Source organism: Agelaius phoeniceus, chromosome 28 (assembly GCF_051311805.1).
Source record: "Agelaius phoeniceus isolate bAgePho1 chromosome 28, bAgePho1.hap1, whole genome shotgun sequence".
Lineage (NCBI taxonomy): Eukaryota > Metazoa > Chordata > Aves > Passeriformes > Icteridae > Agelaius > Agelaius phoeniceus.
This window is the reverse complement of record NC_135292.1, coordinates 377,899-393,916: the sequence shown is the minus strand read 5'-3', so window position 1 is coordinate 393,916 and position 16,018 is coordinate 377,899.

The following is a 16,018-nucleotide window of genomic DNA, read 5'->3' as shown; positions in this document are numbered from 1 at the left end:
GCATGATGGGACTCTAGAGAAATAGAACAACAACAAGTGGCAGCTTTAGATTTGGAGCAATCCAGCAAAGCTTGCAAATTTCTTGCTGGGCACCACCCTCTTGGTCAGGGTGAGAGGCCAGAAATGGAGGCCATTTTCCATGGGGAAAACGAAGTCATTGGCCCAGGCTCTGGGTGTCAGATGACAGGTGGCGTCTGGGGCTCTAAGGACTTGCAGGGTCCTAGTTGCTGGCAGCTTTTGTTCTGGAAGGATCCAGCACAGTTTGTCGATTCCTGGCTTGGCACTGCCCTGCCTGCCAGGCCAAGTGGCCACAAATGAAGGCCATTTTCCATGGGAAAAAGATGTCCTTTCCCCAGGGTCTCAGTAATATGTTCAAGGTGGCGTTTGAGGCTCTAAGTACTTCCAGGGCCCTAGTTGCTGCCAGCTTTTCTTTTGGAAAAATCCAGCAACGATTGCATCATTCTAGCAAGGCTCCCACTTTCTGCCAGGGTGAGTGGCTGCCAAGGGAGGCCATTTGCCATGGGAAAAAGAAGTCCTTTCCCCAGGGTCTGGGTGTCAGATGAAAGGTGGCCTTTGGGGTTCTGAGGACTTGTAGGGTAGTACTTACTGGCTAGAGTAGAGGAAATGGATTCTATTTGAATATCTGTCTAGAGGCTTTGCCCCACAGGTCCTGGTTGTCCTTGATGGGCTGCAGCTGTGAGCATTGAAGAGAACTGGGATAAAAGGGGGCGGCTTAGCCATTCAGGGAGAGCCTTGAAGGAGCCCTGAACTGGGAAAGAACAGCATGCAGAAGAAAGCGTCTGTGCTGTGAAGATCTGCAGCCATAAGAACACACCGAGGAGGTATGGACTTTAGCAAGCTGAGAACAGCATGATGGGACTCTAGAGAAATAGAACAACAACAAGTGGCAGCTTTAGATTTGGAGCAATCCAGCAAAGCTTGCAAATTTCTTGCTGGGCACCACCCTCTTGGTCAGGGTGAGAGGCCAGAAATGGAGGCCATTTTCCATGGGGAAAACGAAGTCATTGGCCCAGGCTCTGGGTGTCAGATGACAGGTGGCGTCTGGGGCTCTAAGGACTTGCAGGGTCCTAGTTGCTGGCAGCTTTTGTTCTGGAAGGATCCAGCAGAGTTTGTAGATTCCTGGCTTGGCACTGCCCTGCCTGCCAGGCCAAGTGGCCACAAATGAAGGCCATTTTCCATGGGAAAAAGATGTCCTTTCCCCAGGGTCTCAGTAATATGTTCAAGGTGGCGTTTGAGGCTCTAAGTACTTCCAGGGCCCTAGTTGCTGCCAGCTTTTCTTTTGGAAAAATCCAGCAACGATTGCATCATTCTAGCAAGGCTCCCACTTTCTGCCAGGGTGAATGGCTGCCAAGGGAGGCCATTTGCCATGGGAAAAAGAAGTCCTTTCCCCAGGGTCTGGGTGTCAGATGAAAGGTGGCCTTTGGGGTTCTGAGGACTTGTAGGGTAGTACTTACTGGCTAGAGTAGAGGAAATGGATTCTATTTGAATATCTGTCTAGAGGCTTTGCCCCACAGGTCCTGGTTGTCCTTGATGGGCTGCAGCTGTGAGCATTGAAGAGAACTGGGATAAAAGGGGGCGGCTTAGCCATTCAGGGAGAGCCTTGAAGGAGCCCTGAACTGGGAAAGAACAGCATGCAGAAGAAAGCGTCTGTGCTGTGAAGATCTGCAGCCATAAGAACACACCGAGGAGGTATGGACTTTAGCAAGCTGAGAACAGCATGATGGGACTCTAGAGAAATAGAACAACAACAAGTGGCAGCTTTAGATTTGGAGCAATCCAGCAAAGCTTGCAAATTTCTTGCTGGGCACCACCCTCTTGGTCAGGGTGAGAGGCCAGAAATGGAGGCCATTTTCCATGGGGAAAACGAAGTCATTGGCCCAGGCTCTGGGTGTCAGATGACAGGTGGCGTCTGGGGCTCTAAGGACTTGCAGGGTCCTAGTTGCTGGCAGCTTTTGTTCTGGAAGGATCCAGCACAGTTTGTCGATTCCTGGCTTGGCACTGCCCTGCCTGCCAGGCCAAGTGGCCACAAATGAAGGCCATTTTCCATGGGAAAAAGATGTCCTTTCCCCAGGGTCTCAGTAATATGTTCAAGGTGGCGTTTGAGGCTCTAAGTACTTCCAGGGCCCTAGTTGCTGCCAGCTTTTCTTTTGGAAAAATCCAGCAACGATTGCATCATTCTAGCAAGGCTCCCACTTTCTGCCAGGGTGAGTGGCTGCCAAGGGAGGCCATTTGCCATGGGAAAAAGAAGTCCTTTCCCCAGGGTCTGGGTGTCAGATGAAAGGTGGCCTTTGGGGTTCTGAGGACTTGTAGGGTAGTACTTACTGGCTAGAGTAGAGGAAATGGATTCTATTTGAATATCTGTCTAGAGGCTTTGCCCCACAGGTCCTGGTTGTCCTTGATGGGCTGCAGCTGTGAGCATTGAAGAGAACTGGGATAAAAGGGGGCGGCTTAGCCATTCAGGGAGAGCCTTGAAGGAGCCCTGAACTGGGAAAGAACAGCATGCAGAAGAAAGCGTCTGTGCTGTGAAGATCTGCAGCCATAAGAACACACCGAGGAGGTATGGACTTTAGCAATCTGAGAACAGCATGATGGGACTCTAGAGAAATAGAACAACAACAAGTGGCAGCTTTAGATTTGGAGCAATCCAGCAAAGCTTGCAAATTTCTTGCTGGGCACCACCCTCTTGGTCAGGGTGAGAGGCCAGAAATGGAGGCCATTTTCCATGGGGAAAACGAAGTCATTGGCCCAGGCTCTGGGTGTCAGATGACAGGTGGCGTCTGGGGCTCTAAGGACTTGCAGGGTCCTAGTTGCTGGCAGCTTTTGTTCTGGAAGGATCCAGCAGAGTTTGTAGATTCCTGGCTTGGCACTGCCCTGCCTGCCAGGCCAAGTGGCCACAAATGAAGGCCATTTTCCATGGGAAAAAGATGTCCTTTCCCCAGGGTCTCAGTAATATGTTCAAGGTGGCGTTTGAGGCTCTAAGTACTTCCAGGGCCCTAGTTGCTGCCAGCTTTTCTTTTGGAAAAATCCAGCAACGATTGCATCATTCTAGCAAGGCTCCCACTTTCTGCCAGGGTGAATGGCTGCCAAGGGAGGCCATTTGCCATGGGAAAAAGAAGTCCTTTCCCCAGGGTCTGGGTGTCAGATGAAAGGTGGCCTTTGGGGTTCTGAGGACTTGTAGGGTAGTACTTACTGGCTAGAGTAGAGGAAATGGATTCTATTTGAATATCTGTCTAGAGGCTTTGCCCCACAGGTCCTGGTTGTCCTTGATGGGCTGCAGCTGTGAGCATTGAAGAGAACTGGGATAAAAGGGGGCGGCTTAGCCATTCAGGGAGAGCCTTGAAGGAGCCCTGAACTGGGAAAGAACAGCATGCAGAAGAAAGCGTCTGTGCTGTGAAGATCTGCAGCCATAAGAACACACCGAGGAGGTATGGACTTTAGCAAGCTGAGAACAGCATTATGGGACTCTAGAGAAATAGAACAACAACAAGTGGCAGCTTTCGATTTGGAGCAATCCAGCAAAGCTTGCAAATTTCTTGCTGGGCACCACCCTCTTGGTCAGGGTGAGAGGCCAGAAATGGAGGCCATTTTCCATGGGGAAAACGAAGTCATTGGCCCAGGCTCTGGGTGTCAGATGACAGGTGGCGTCTGGGGCTCTAAGGACTTGCAGGGTCCTAGTTGCTGGCAGCTTTTGTTCTGGAAGGATCCAGCAGAGTTTGTAGATTCCTGGCTTAGCACTGCCCTGCCTGCCAGGCCAAGTGGCCACAAATGAAGGCCATTTTCCATGGGAAAAAGATGTCCTTTCCCCAGGGTCTCAGTAATATGTTCAAGGTGGCGTTTGAGGCTCTAAGTACTTCCAGGGCCCTAGTTGCTGCCAGCTTTTCTTTTGGAAAAATCCAGCAACGATTGCATCATTCTAGCAAGGCTCCCACTTTCTGCCAGGGTGAGTGGCTGCCAAGGGAGGCCATTTGCCATGGGAAAAAGAAGTCCTTTCCCCAGGGTCTGGGTGTCAGATGAAAGGTGGCCTTTGGGGTTCTGAGGACTTGTAGGGTAGTACTTACTGGCTAGAGTAGAGGAAATGGATTCTATTTGAATATCTGTCTAGAGGCTTTGCCCCACAGGTCCTGGTTGTCCTTGATGGGCTGCAGCTGTGAGCATTGAAGAGAACTGGGATAAAAGGGGGCGGCTTAGCCATTCAGGGAGAGCCTTGAAGGAGCCCTGAACTGGGAAAGAACAGCATGCAGAAGAAAGCGTCTGTGCTGTGAAGATCTGCAGCCATAAGAACACACCGAGGAGGTATGGACTTTAGCAATCTGAGAACAGCATGATGGGACTCTAGAGAAATAGAACAACAACAAGTGGCAGCTTTAGATTTGGAGCAATCCAGCAAAGCTTGCAAATTTCTTGCTGGGCACCACCCTCTTGGTCAGGGTGAGAGGCCAGAAATGGAGGCCATTTTCCATGGGGAAAACGAAGTCATTGGCCCAGGCTCTGGGTGTCAGATGAAAGGTGGTGTCTGGGGCTCTAAGGACTTGCAGGGTCCTAGTTGCTGGCAGCTTTCGTTCTGGAAGGATCCAGCAGAGTTTGTAGATTCCTGGCTTGGCACTGCCCTGCCTGCCAGGCCAAGTGGCCACAAATGAAGGCCATTTTCCATGGGAAAAAGATGTCCTTTCCCCAGGGTCTCAGTAATATGTTCAAGGTGGCGTTTGAGGCTCTAAGTACTTCCAGGGCCCTAGTTGCTGCCAGCTTTTCTTTTGGAAAAATCCAGCAACGATTGCATCATTCTAGCAAGGCTCCCACTTTCTGCCAGGGTGAGTGGCTGCCAAGGGAGGCCATTTGCCATGGGAAAAAGAAGTCCTTTCCCCGGGGTCTGGGTGTCAGATGAAAGGTGGCCTTTGGGGTTCTGAGGACTTGTAGGGTAGTACTTACTGGCTAGAGTAGAGGAAATGGATTCTATTTGAATATCTGTCTAGAGGCTTTGCCCCACAGGTCCTGGTTGTCCTTGATGGGCTGCAGCTGTGAGCATTGAAGAGAACTGGGATAAAAGGGGGCGGCTTAGCCATTCAGGGAGAGCCTTGAAGGAGCCCTGAACTGGGAAAGAACAGCATGCAGAAGAAAGCGTCTGTGCTGTGAAGATCTGCAGCCATAAGAACACACCGAGGAGGTATGGACTTTAGCAAGCTGAGAACAGCATGATGGGACTCTAGAGAAATAGAACAACAACAAGTGGCAGCTTTAGATTTGGAGCAATCCAGCAAAGCTTGCAAATTTCTTGCTGGGCACCACCCTCTTGGTCAGGGTGAGAGGCCAGAAATGGAGGCCATTTTCCATGGGGAAAACGAAGTCATTGGCCCAGGCTCTGGGTGTCAGATGACAGGTGGCGTCTGGGGCTCTAAGGACTTGCAGGGTCCTAGTTGCTGGCAGCTTTTGTTCTGGAAGGATCCAGCACAGTTTGTCGATTCCTGGCTTGGCACTGCCCTGCCTGCCAGGCCAAGTGGCCACAAATGAAGGCCATTTTCCATGGGAAAAAGATGTCCTTTCCCCAGGGTCTCAGTAATATGTTCAAGGTGGCGTTTGAGGCTCTAAGTACTTCCAGGGCCCTAGTTGCTGCCAGCTTTTCTTTTGGAAAAATCCAGCAACGATTGCATCATTCTAGCAAGGCTCCCACTTTCTGCCAGGGTGAGTGGCTGCCAAGGGAGGCCATTTGCCATGGGAAAAAGAAGTCCTTTCCCCAGGGTCTGGGTGTCAGATGAAAGGTGGCCTTTGGGGTTCTGAGGACTTGTAGGGTAGTACTTACTGGCTAGAGTAGAGGAAATGGATTCTATTTGAATATCTGTCTAGAGGCTTTGCCCCACAGGTCCTGGTTGTCCTTGATGGGCTGCAGCTGTGAGCATTGAAGAGAACTGGGATAAAAGGGGGCGGCTTAGCCATTCAGGGAGAGCCTTGAAGGAGCCCTGAACTGGGAAAGAACAGCATGCAGAAGAAAGCGTCTGTGCTGTGAAGATCTGCAGCCATAAGAACACACCGAGGAGGTATGGACTTTAGCAAGCTGAGAACAGCATGATGGGACTCTAGAGAAATAGAACAACAACAAGTGGCAGCTTTAGATTTGGAGCAATCCAGCAAAGCTTGCAAATTTCTTGCTGGGCACCACCCTCTTGGTCAGGGTGAGAGGCCAGAAATGGAGGCCATTTTCCATGGGGAAAACGAAGTCATTGGCCCAGGCTCTGGGTGTCAGATGACAGGTGGCGTCTGGGGCTCTAAGGACTTGCAGGGTCCTAGTTGCTGGCAGCTTTTGTTCTGGAAGGATCCAGCAGAGTTTGTAGATTCCTGGCTTGGCACTGCCCTGCCTGCCAGGCCAAGTGGCCACAAATGAAGGCCATTTTCCATGGGAAAAAGATGTCCTTTCCCCAGGGTCTCAGTAATATGTTCAAGGTGGCGTTTGAGGCTCTAAGTACTTCCAGGGCCCTAGTTGCTGCCAGCTTTTCTTTTGGAAAAATCCAGCAACGATTGCATCATTCTAGCAAGGCTCCCACTTTCTGCCAGGGTGAATGGCTGCCAAGGGAGGCCATTTGCCATGGGAAAAAGAAGTCCTTTCCCCAGGGTCTGGGTGTCAGATGAAAGGTGGCCTTTGGGGTTCTGAGGACTTGTAGGGTAGTACTTACTGGCTAGAGTAGAGGAAATGGATTCTATTTGAATATCTGTCTAGAGGCTTTGCCCCACAGGTCCTGGTTGTCCTTGATGGGCTGCAGCTGTGAGCATTGAAGAGAACTGGGATAAAAGGGGGCGGCTTAGCCATTCAGGGAGAGCCTTGAAGGAGCCCTGAACTGGGAAAGAACAGCATGCAGAAGAAAGCGTCTGTGCTGTGAAGATCTGCAGCCATAAGAACACACCGAGGAGGTATGGACTTTAGCAAGCTGAGAACAGCATGATGGGACTCTAGAGAAATAGAACAACAACAAGTGGCAGCTTTAGATTTGGAGCAATCCAGCAAAGCTTGCAAATTTCTTGCTGGGCACCACCCTCTTGGTCAGGGTGAGAGGCCAGAAATGGAGGCCATTTTCCATGGGGAAAACGAAGTCATTGGCCCAGGCTCTGGGTGTCAGATGACAGGTGGCGTCTGGGGCTCTAAGGACTTGCAGGGTCCTAGTTGCTGGCAGCTTTTGTTCTGGAAGGATCCAGCAGAGTTTGTAGATTCCTGGCTTAGCACTGCCCTGCCTGCCAGGCCAAGTGGCCACAAATGAAGGCCATTTTCCATGGGAAAAAGATGTCCTTTCCCCAGGGTCTCAGTAATATGTTCAAGGTGGCGTTTGAGGCTCTAAGTACTTCCAGGGCCCTAGTTGCTGCCAGCTTTTCTTTTGGAAAAATCCAGCAACGATTGCATCATTCTAGCAAGGCTCCCACTTTCTGCCAGGGTGAGTGGCTGCCAAGGGAGGCCATTTGCCATGGGAAAAAGAAGTCCTTTCCCCAGGGTCTGGGTGTCAGATGAAAGGTGGCCTTTGGGGTTCTGAGGACTTGTAGGGTAGTACTTACTGGCTAGAGTAGAGGAAATGGATTCTATTTGAATATCTGTCTAGAGGCTTTGCCCCACAGGTCCTGGTTGTCCTTGATGGGCTGCAGCTGTGAGCATTGAAGAGAACTGGGATAAAAGGGGGCGGCTTAGCCATTCAGGGAGAGCCTTGAAGGAGCCCTGAACTGGGAAAGAACAGCATGCAGAAGAAAGCGTCTGTGCTGTGAAGATCTGCAGCCATAAGAACACACCGAGGAGGTATGGACTTTAGCAAGCTGAGAACAGCATTATGGGACTCTAGAGAAATAGAACAACAACAAGTGGCAGCTTTCGATTTGGAGCAATCCAGCAAAGCTTGCAAATTTCTTGCTGGGCACCACCCTCTTGGTCAGGGTGAGAGGCCAGAAATGGAGGCCATTTTCCATGGGGAAAACGAAGTCATTGGCCCAGGCTCTGGGTGTCAGATGACAGGTGGCGTCTGGGGCTCTAAGGACTTGCAGGGTCCTAGTTGCTGGCAGCTTTTGTTCTGGAAGGATCTAGCAGAGTTTGTAGATTCCTGGCTTGGCACTGCCCTGCCTGCCAGGCCAAGTGGCCACAAATGAAGGCCATTTTCCATGGGAAAAAGATGTCCTTTCCCCAGGGTCTCAGTAATATGTTCAAGGTGGCGTTTGAGGCTCTAAGTACTTCCAGGGCCCTAGTTGCTGCCAGCTTTTCTTTTGGAAAAATCCAGCAACGATTGCATCATTCTAGCAAGGCTCCCACTTTCTGCCAGGGTGAGTGGCTGCCAAGGGAGGCCATTAGCCATGGGAAAAAGAAGTCCTTTCCCCAGGGTCTGGGTGTCAGATGAAAGGTGGCCTTTGGGGTTCTGAGGACTTGTAGGGTAGTACTTACTGGCTAGAGTAGAGGAAATGGATTCTATTTGAATATCTGTCTAGAGGCTTTGCCCCACAGGTCCTGGTTGTCCTTGATGGGCTGCAGCTGTGAGCATTGAAGAGAACTGGGATAAAAGGGGGCGGCTTAGCCATTCAGGGAGAGCCTTGAAGGAGCCCTGAACTGGGAAAGAACAGCATGCAGAAGAAAGCGTCTGTGCTGTGAAGATCTGCAGCCATAAGAACACACCGAGGAGGTATGGACTTTAGCAAGCTGAGAACAGCATGATGGGACTCTAGAGAAATAGAACAACAACAAGTGGCAGCTTTAGATTTGGAGCAATCCAGCAAAGCTTGCAAATTTCTTGCTGGGCACCACCCTCTTGGTCAGGGTGAGAGGCCAGAAATGGAGGCCATTTTCCATGGGGAAAACGAAGTCATTGGCCCAGGCTCTGGGTGTCAGATGACAGGTGGCGTCTGGGGCTCTAAGGACTTGCAGGGTCCTAGTTGCTGGCAGCTTTTGTTCTGGAAGGATCCAGCAGAGTTTGTAGATTCCTGGCTTGGCACTGCCCTGCCTGCCAGGCCAAGTGGCCACAAATGAAGGCCATTTTCCATGGGAAAAAGATGTCCTTTCCCCAGGGTCTCAGTAATATGTTCAAGGTGGCGTTTGAGGCTCTAAGTACTTCCAGGGCCCTAGTTGCTGCCAGCTTTTCTTTTGGAAAAATCCAGCAACGATTGCATCATTCTAGCAAGGCTCCCACTTTCTGCCAGGGTGAATGGCTGCCAAGGGAGGCCATTTGCCATGGGAAAAAGAAGTCCTTTCCCCAGGGTCTGGGTGTCAGATGAAAGGTGGCCTTTGGGGTTCTGAGGACTTGTAGGGTAGTACTTACTGGCTAGAGTAGAGGAAATGGATTCTATTTGAATATCTGTCTAGAGGCTTTGCCCCACAGGTCCTGGTTGTCCTTGATGGGCTGCAGCTGTGAGCATTGAAGAGAACTGGGATAAAAGGGGGCGGCTTAGCCATTCAGGGAGAGCCTTGAAGGAGCCCTGAACTGGGAAAGAACAGCATGCAGAAGAAAGCGTCTGTGCTGTGAAGATCTGCAGCCATAAGAACACACCGAGGAGGTATGGACTTTAGCAAGCTGAGAACAGCATGATGGGACTCTAGAGAAATAGAACAACAACAAGTGGCAGCTTTAGATTTGGAGCAATCCAGCAAAGCTTGCAAATTTCTTGCTGGGCACCACCCTCTTGGTCAGGGTGAGAGGCCAGAAATGGAGGCCATTTTCCATGGGGAAAACGAAGTCATTGGCCCAGGCTCTGGGTGTCAGATGACAGGTGGCGTCTGGGGCTCTAAGGACTTGCAGGGTCCTAGTTGCTGGCAGCTTTTGTTCTGGAAGGATCCAGCAGAGTTTGTAGATTCCTGGCTTAGCACTGCCCTGCCTGCCAGGCCAAGTGGCCACAAATGAAGGCCATTTTCCATGGGAAAAAGATGTCCTTTCCCCAGGGTCTCAGTAATATGTTCAAGGTGGCGTTTGAGGCTCTAAGTACTTCCAGGGCCCTAGTTGCTGCCAGCTTTTCTTTTGGAAAAATCCAGCAACGATTGCATCATTCTAGCAAGGCTCCCACTTTCTGCCAGGGTGAGTGGCTGCCAAGGGAGGCCATTTGCCATGGGAAAAAGAAGTCCTTTCCCCAGGGTCTGGGTGTCAGATGAAAGGTGGCCTTTGGGGTTCTGAGGACTTGTAGGGTAGTACTTACTGGCTAGAGTAGAGGAAATGGATTCTATTTGAATATCTGTCTAGAGGCTTTGCCCCACAGGTCCTGGTTGTCCTTGATGGGCTGCAGCTGTGAGCATTGAAGAGAACTGGGATAAAAGGGGGCGGCTTAGCCATTCAGGGAGAGCCTTGAAGGAGCCCTGAACTGGGAAAGAACAGCATGCAGAAGAAAGCGTCTGTGCTGTGAAGATCTGCAGCCATAAGAACACACCGAGGAGGTATGGACTTTAGCAAGCTGAGAACAGCATTATGGGACTCTAGAGAAATAGAACAACAACAAGTGGCAGCTTTCGATTTGGAGCAATCCAGCAAAGCTTGCAAATTTCTTGCTGGGCACCACCCTCTTGGTCAGGGTGAGAGGCCAGAAATGGAGGCCATTTTCCATGGGGAAAACGAAGTCATTGGCCCAGGCTCTGGGTGTCAGATGACAGGTGGCGTCTGGGGCTCTAAGGACTTGCAGGGTCCTAGTTGCTGGCAGCTTTTGTTCTGGAAGGATCTAGCAGAGTTTGTAGATTCCTGGCTTGGCACTGCCCTGCCTGCCAGGCCAAGTGGCCACAAATGAAGGCCATTTTCCATGGGAAAAAGATGTCCTTTCCCCAGGGTCTCAGTAATATGTTCAAGGTGGCGTTTGAGGCTCTAAGTACTTCCAGGGCCCTAGTTGCTGCCAGCTTTTCTTTTGGAAAAATCCAGCAACGATTGCATCATTCTAGCAAGGCTCCCACTTTCTGCCAGGGTGAGTGGCTGCCAAGGGAGGCCATTAGCCATGGGAAAAAGAAGTCCTTTCCCCAGGGTCTGGGTGTCAGATGAAAGGTGGCCTTTGGGGTTCTGAGGACTTGTAGGGTAGTACTTACTGGCTAGAGTAGAGGAAATGGATTCTATTTGAATATCTGTCTAGAGGCTTTGCCCCACAGGTCCTGGTTGTCCTTGATGGGCTGCAGCTGTGAGCATTGAAGAGAACTGGGATAAAAGGGGGCGGCTTAGCCATTCAGGGAGAGCCTTGAAGGAGCCCTGAACTGGGAAAGAACAGCATGCAGAAGAAAGCGTCTGTGCTGTGAAGATCTGCAGCCATAAGAACACACCGAGGAGGTATGGACTTTAGCAAGCTGAGAACAGCATTATGGGACTCTAGAGAAATAGAACAACAACAAGTGGCAGCTTTAGATTTGGAGCAATCCAGCAAAGCTTGCAAATTTCTTGCTGGGCACCACCCTCTTGGTCAGGGTGAGAGGCCAGAAATGGAGGCCATTTTCCATGGGGAAAACGAAGTCATTGGCCCAGGCTCTGGGTGTCAGATGACAGGTGGCGTCTGGGGCTCTAAGGACTTGCAGGGTCCTAGTTGCTGGCAGCTTTTGTTCTGGAAGGATCTAGCAGAGTTTGTAGATTCCTGGCTTGGCACTGCCCTGCCTGCCAGGCCAAGTGGCCACAAATGAAGGCCATTTTCCATGGGAAAAAGATGTCCTTTCCCCAGGGTCTCAGTAATATGTTCAAGGTGGCGTTTGAGGCTCTAAGTACTTCCAGGGCCCTAGTTGCTGCCAGGTTTTCTTTTGGAAAAATCCAGCAACGATTGCATCATTCTAGCAAGGCTCCCACTTTCTGCCAGGGTGAGTGGCTGCCAAGGGAGGCCATTTGCCATGGGAAAAAGAAGTCCTTTCCCCAGGGTCTGGGTGTCAGATGAAAGGTGGCCTTTGGGGTTCTGAGGACTTGTAGGGTAGTACTTACTGGCTAGAGTAGAGGAAATGGATTCTATTTGAATATCTGTCTAGAGGCTTTGCCCCACAGGTCCTGGTTGTCCTTGATGGGCTGCAGCTGTGAGCATTGAAGAGAACTGGGATAAAAGGGGGCGGCTTAGCCATTCAGGGAGAGCCTTGAAGGAGCCCTGAACTGGGAAAGAACAGCATGCAGAAGAAAGCGTCTGTGCTGTGAAGATCTGCAGCCATAAGAACACACCGAGGAGGTATGGACTTTAGCAAGCTGAGAACAGCATGATGGGACTCTAGAGAAATAGAACAACAACAAGTGGCAGCTTTAGATTTGGAGCAATCCAGCAAAGCTTGCAAATTTCTTGCTGGGCACCACCCTCTTGGTCAGGGTGAGAGGCCAGAAATGGAGGCCATTTTCCATGGGGAAAACGAAGTCATTGGCCCAGGCTCTGGGTGTCAGATGACAGGTGGCGTCTGGGGCTCTAAGGACTTGCAGGGTCCTAGTTGCTGGCAGCTTTCGTTCTGGAAGGATCCAGCAGAGTTTGTAGATTCCTGGCTTGGCACTGCCCTGCCTGCCAGGCCAAGTGGCCACAAATGAAGGCCATTTTCCATGGGAAAAAGATGTCCTTTCCCCAGGGTCTCAGTAATATGTTCAAGGTGGCGTTTGAGGCTCTAAGTACTTCCAGGGCCCTAGTTGCTGGCAGCTTTTCTTTTGGAAAAATCCAGCAACGATTGCATCATTCTAGCAAGGCTCCCACTTTCTGCCAGGGTGAGTGGCTGCCAAGGGAGGCCATTAGCCATGGGAAAAAGAATTCCTTTCCCCAGGGTCTGGGTGTCAGATGAAAGGTGGCCTTTGGGGTTCTGAGGACTTGTAGGGTAGTACTTACTGGCTAGAGTAGAGGAAATGGATTCTATTTGAATATCTGTCTAGAGGCTTTGCCCCACAGGTCCTGGTTGTCCTTGATGGGCTGCAGCTGTGAGCATTGAAGAGAACTGGGATAAAAGGGGGCGGCTTAGCCATTCAGGGAGAGCCTTGAAGGAGCCCTGAACTGGGAAAGAACAGCATGCAGAAGAAAGCGTCTGTGCTGTGAAGATCTGCAGCCATAAGAACACACCGAGGAGGTATGGACTTTAGCAATCTGAGAACAGCATGATGGGACTCTAGAGAAATAGAACAACAACAAGTGGCAGCTTTAGATTTGGAGCAATCCAGCAAAGCTTGCAAATTTCTTGCTGGGCACCACCCTCTTGGTCAGGGTGAGAGGCCAGAAATGGAGGCCATTTTCCATGGGGAAAACGAAGTCATTGGCCCAGGCTCTGGGTGTCAGATGAAAGGTGGTGTCTGGGGCTCTAAGGACTTGCAGGGTCCTAGTTGCTGGCAGCTTTCGTTCTGGAAGGATCCAGCACAGTTTGTAGATTCCTGGCTTGGCACTGCCCTGCCTGCCAGGCCAAGTGGCCACAAATGAAGGCCATTTTCCATGGGAAAAAGATGTCCTTTCCCCAGGGTCTCAGTAATATGTTCAAGGTGGCGTTTGAGGCTCTAAGTACTTCCAGGGCCCTAGTTGCTGCCAGCTTTTCTTTTGGAAAAATCCAGCAACGATTGCATCATTCTAGCAAGGCTCCCACTTTCTGCCAGGGTGAGTGGCTGCCAAGGGAGGCCATTTGCCATGGGAAAAAGAAGTCCTTTCCCCGGGGTCTGGGTGTCAGATGAAAGGTGGCCTTTGGGGTTCTGAGGACTTGTAGGGTAGTACTTACTGGCTAGAGTAGAGGAAATGGATTCTATTTGAATATCTGTCTAGAGGCTTTGCCCCACAGGTCCTGGTTGTCCTTGATGGGCTGCAGCTGTGAGCATTGAAGAGAACTGGGATAAAAGGGGGCGGCTTAGCCATTCAGGGAGAGCCTTGAAGGAGCCCTGAACTGGGAAAGAACAGCATGCAGAAGAAAGCGTCTGTGCTGTGAAGATCTGCAGCCATAAGAACACACCGAGGAGGTATGGACTTTAGCAAGCTGAGAACAGCATGATGGGACTCTAGAGAAATAGAACAACAACAAGTGGCAGCTTTAGATTTGGAGCAATCCAGCAAAGCTTGCAAATTTCTTGCTGGGCACCACCCTCTTGGTCAGGGTGAGAGGCCAGAAATGGAGGCCATTTTCCATGGGGAAAACGAAGTCATTGGCCCAGGCTCTGGGTGTCAGATGACAGGTGGCGTCTGGGGCTCTAAGGACTTGCAGGGTCCTAGTTGCTGGCAGCTTTTGTTCTGGAAGGATCCAGCACAGTTTGTCGATTCCTGGCTTGGCACTGCCCTGCCTGCCAGGCCAAGTGGCCACAAATGAAGGCCATTTTCCATGGGAAAAAGATGTCCTTTCCCCAGGGTCTCAGTAATATGTTCAAGGTGGCGTTTGAGGCTCTAAGTACTTCCAGGGCCCTAGTTGCTGCCAGCTTTTCTTTTGGAAAAATCCAGCAACGATTGCATCATTCTAGCAAGGCTCCCACTTTCTGCCAGGGTGAGTGGCTGCCAAGGGAGGCCATTTGCCATGGGAAAAAGAAGTCCTTTCCCCAGGGTCTGGGTGTCAGATGAAAGGTGGCCTTTGGGGTTCTGAGGACTTGTAGGGTAGTACTTACTGGCTAGAGTAGAGGAAATGGATTCTATTTGAATATCTGTCTAGAGGCTTTGCCCCACAGGTCCTGGTTGTCCTTGATGGGCTGCAGCTGTGAGCATTGAAGAGAACTGGGATAAAAGGGGGCGGCTTAGCCATTCAGGGAGAGCCTTGAAGGAGCCCTGAACTGGGAAAGAACAGCATGCAGAAGAAAGCGTCTGTGCTGTGAAGATCTGCAGCCATAAGAACACACCGAGGAGGTATGGACTTTAGCAAGCTGAGAACAGCATGATGGGACTCTAGAGAAATAGAACAACAACAAGTGGCAGCTTTAGATTTGGAGCAATCCAGCAAAGCTTGCAAATTTCTTGCTGGGCACCACCCTCTTGGTCAGGGTGAGAGGCCAGAAATGGAGGCCATTTTCCATGGGGAAAACGAAGTCATTGGCCCAGGCTCTGGGTGTCAGATGACAGGTGGCGTCTGGGGCTCTAAGGACTTGCAGGGTCCTAGTTGCTGGCAGCTTTTGTTCTGGAAGGATCCAGCACAGTTTGTCGATTCCTGGCTTGGCACTGCCCTGCCTGCCAGGCCAAGTGGCCACAAATGAAGGCCATTTTCCATGGGAAAAAGATGTCCTTTCCCCAGGGTCTCAGTAATATGTTCAAGGTGGCGTTTGAGGCTCTAAGTACTTCCAGGGCCCTAGTTGCTGCCAGCTTTTCTTTTGGAAAAATCCAGCAACGATTGCATCATTCTAGCAAGGCTCCCACTTTCTGCCAGGGTGAATGGCTGCCAAGGGAGGCCATTTGCCATGGGAAAAAGAAGTCCTTTCCCCAGGGTCTGGGTGTCAGATGAAAGGTGGCCTTTGGGGTTCTGAGGACTTGTAGGGTAGTACTTACTGGCTAGAGTAGAGGAAATGGATTCTATTTGAATATCTGTCTAGAGGCTTTGCCCCACAGGTCCTGGTTGTCCTTGATGGGCTGCAGCTGTGAGCATTGAAGAGAACTGGGATAAAAGGGGGCGGCTTAGCCATTCAGGGAGAGCCTTGAAGGAGCCCTGAACTGGGAAAGAACAGCATGCAGAAGAAAGCGTCTGTGCTGTGAAGATCTGCAGCCATAAGAACACACCGAGGAGGTATGGACTTTAGCAAGCTGAGAACAGCATGATGGGACTCTAGAGAAATAGAACAACAACAAGTGGCAGCTTTAGATTTGGAGCAATCCAGCAAAGCTTGCAAATTTCTTGCTGGGCACCACCCTCTTGGTCAGGGTGAGAGGCCAGAAATGGAGGCCATTTTCCATGGGGAAAACGAAGTCATTGGCCCAGGCTCTGGGTGTCAGATGAAAGGTGGCGTCTGGGGCTCTAAGGACTTGCAGGGTCCTAGTTGCTGGCAGCTTTCGTTCTGGAAGGATCCAGCAGAGTTTGTAGATTCCTGGCTTGGCACTGCCCTGCCTGCCAGGCCAAGTGGCCACAAATGAAGGCCATTTTCCATGGGAAAAAGATGTCCTTTCCCCAGGGTCTCAGTAATATGTTCAAGGTGGCGTTTGAGGCTCT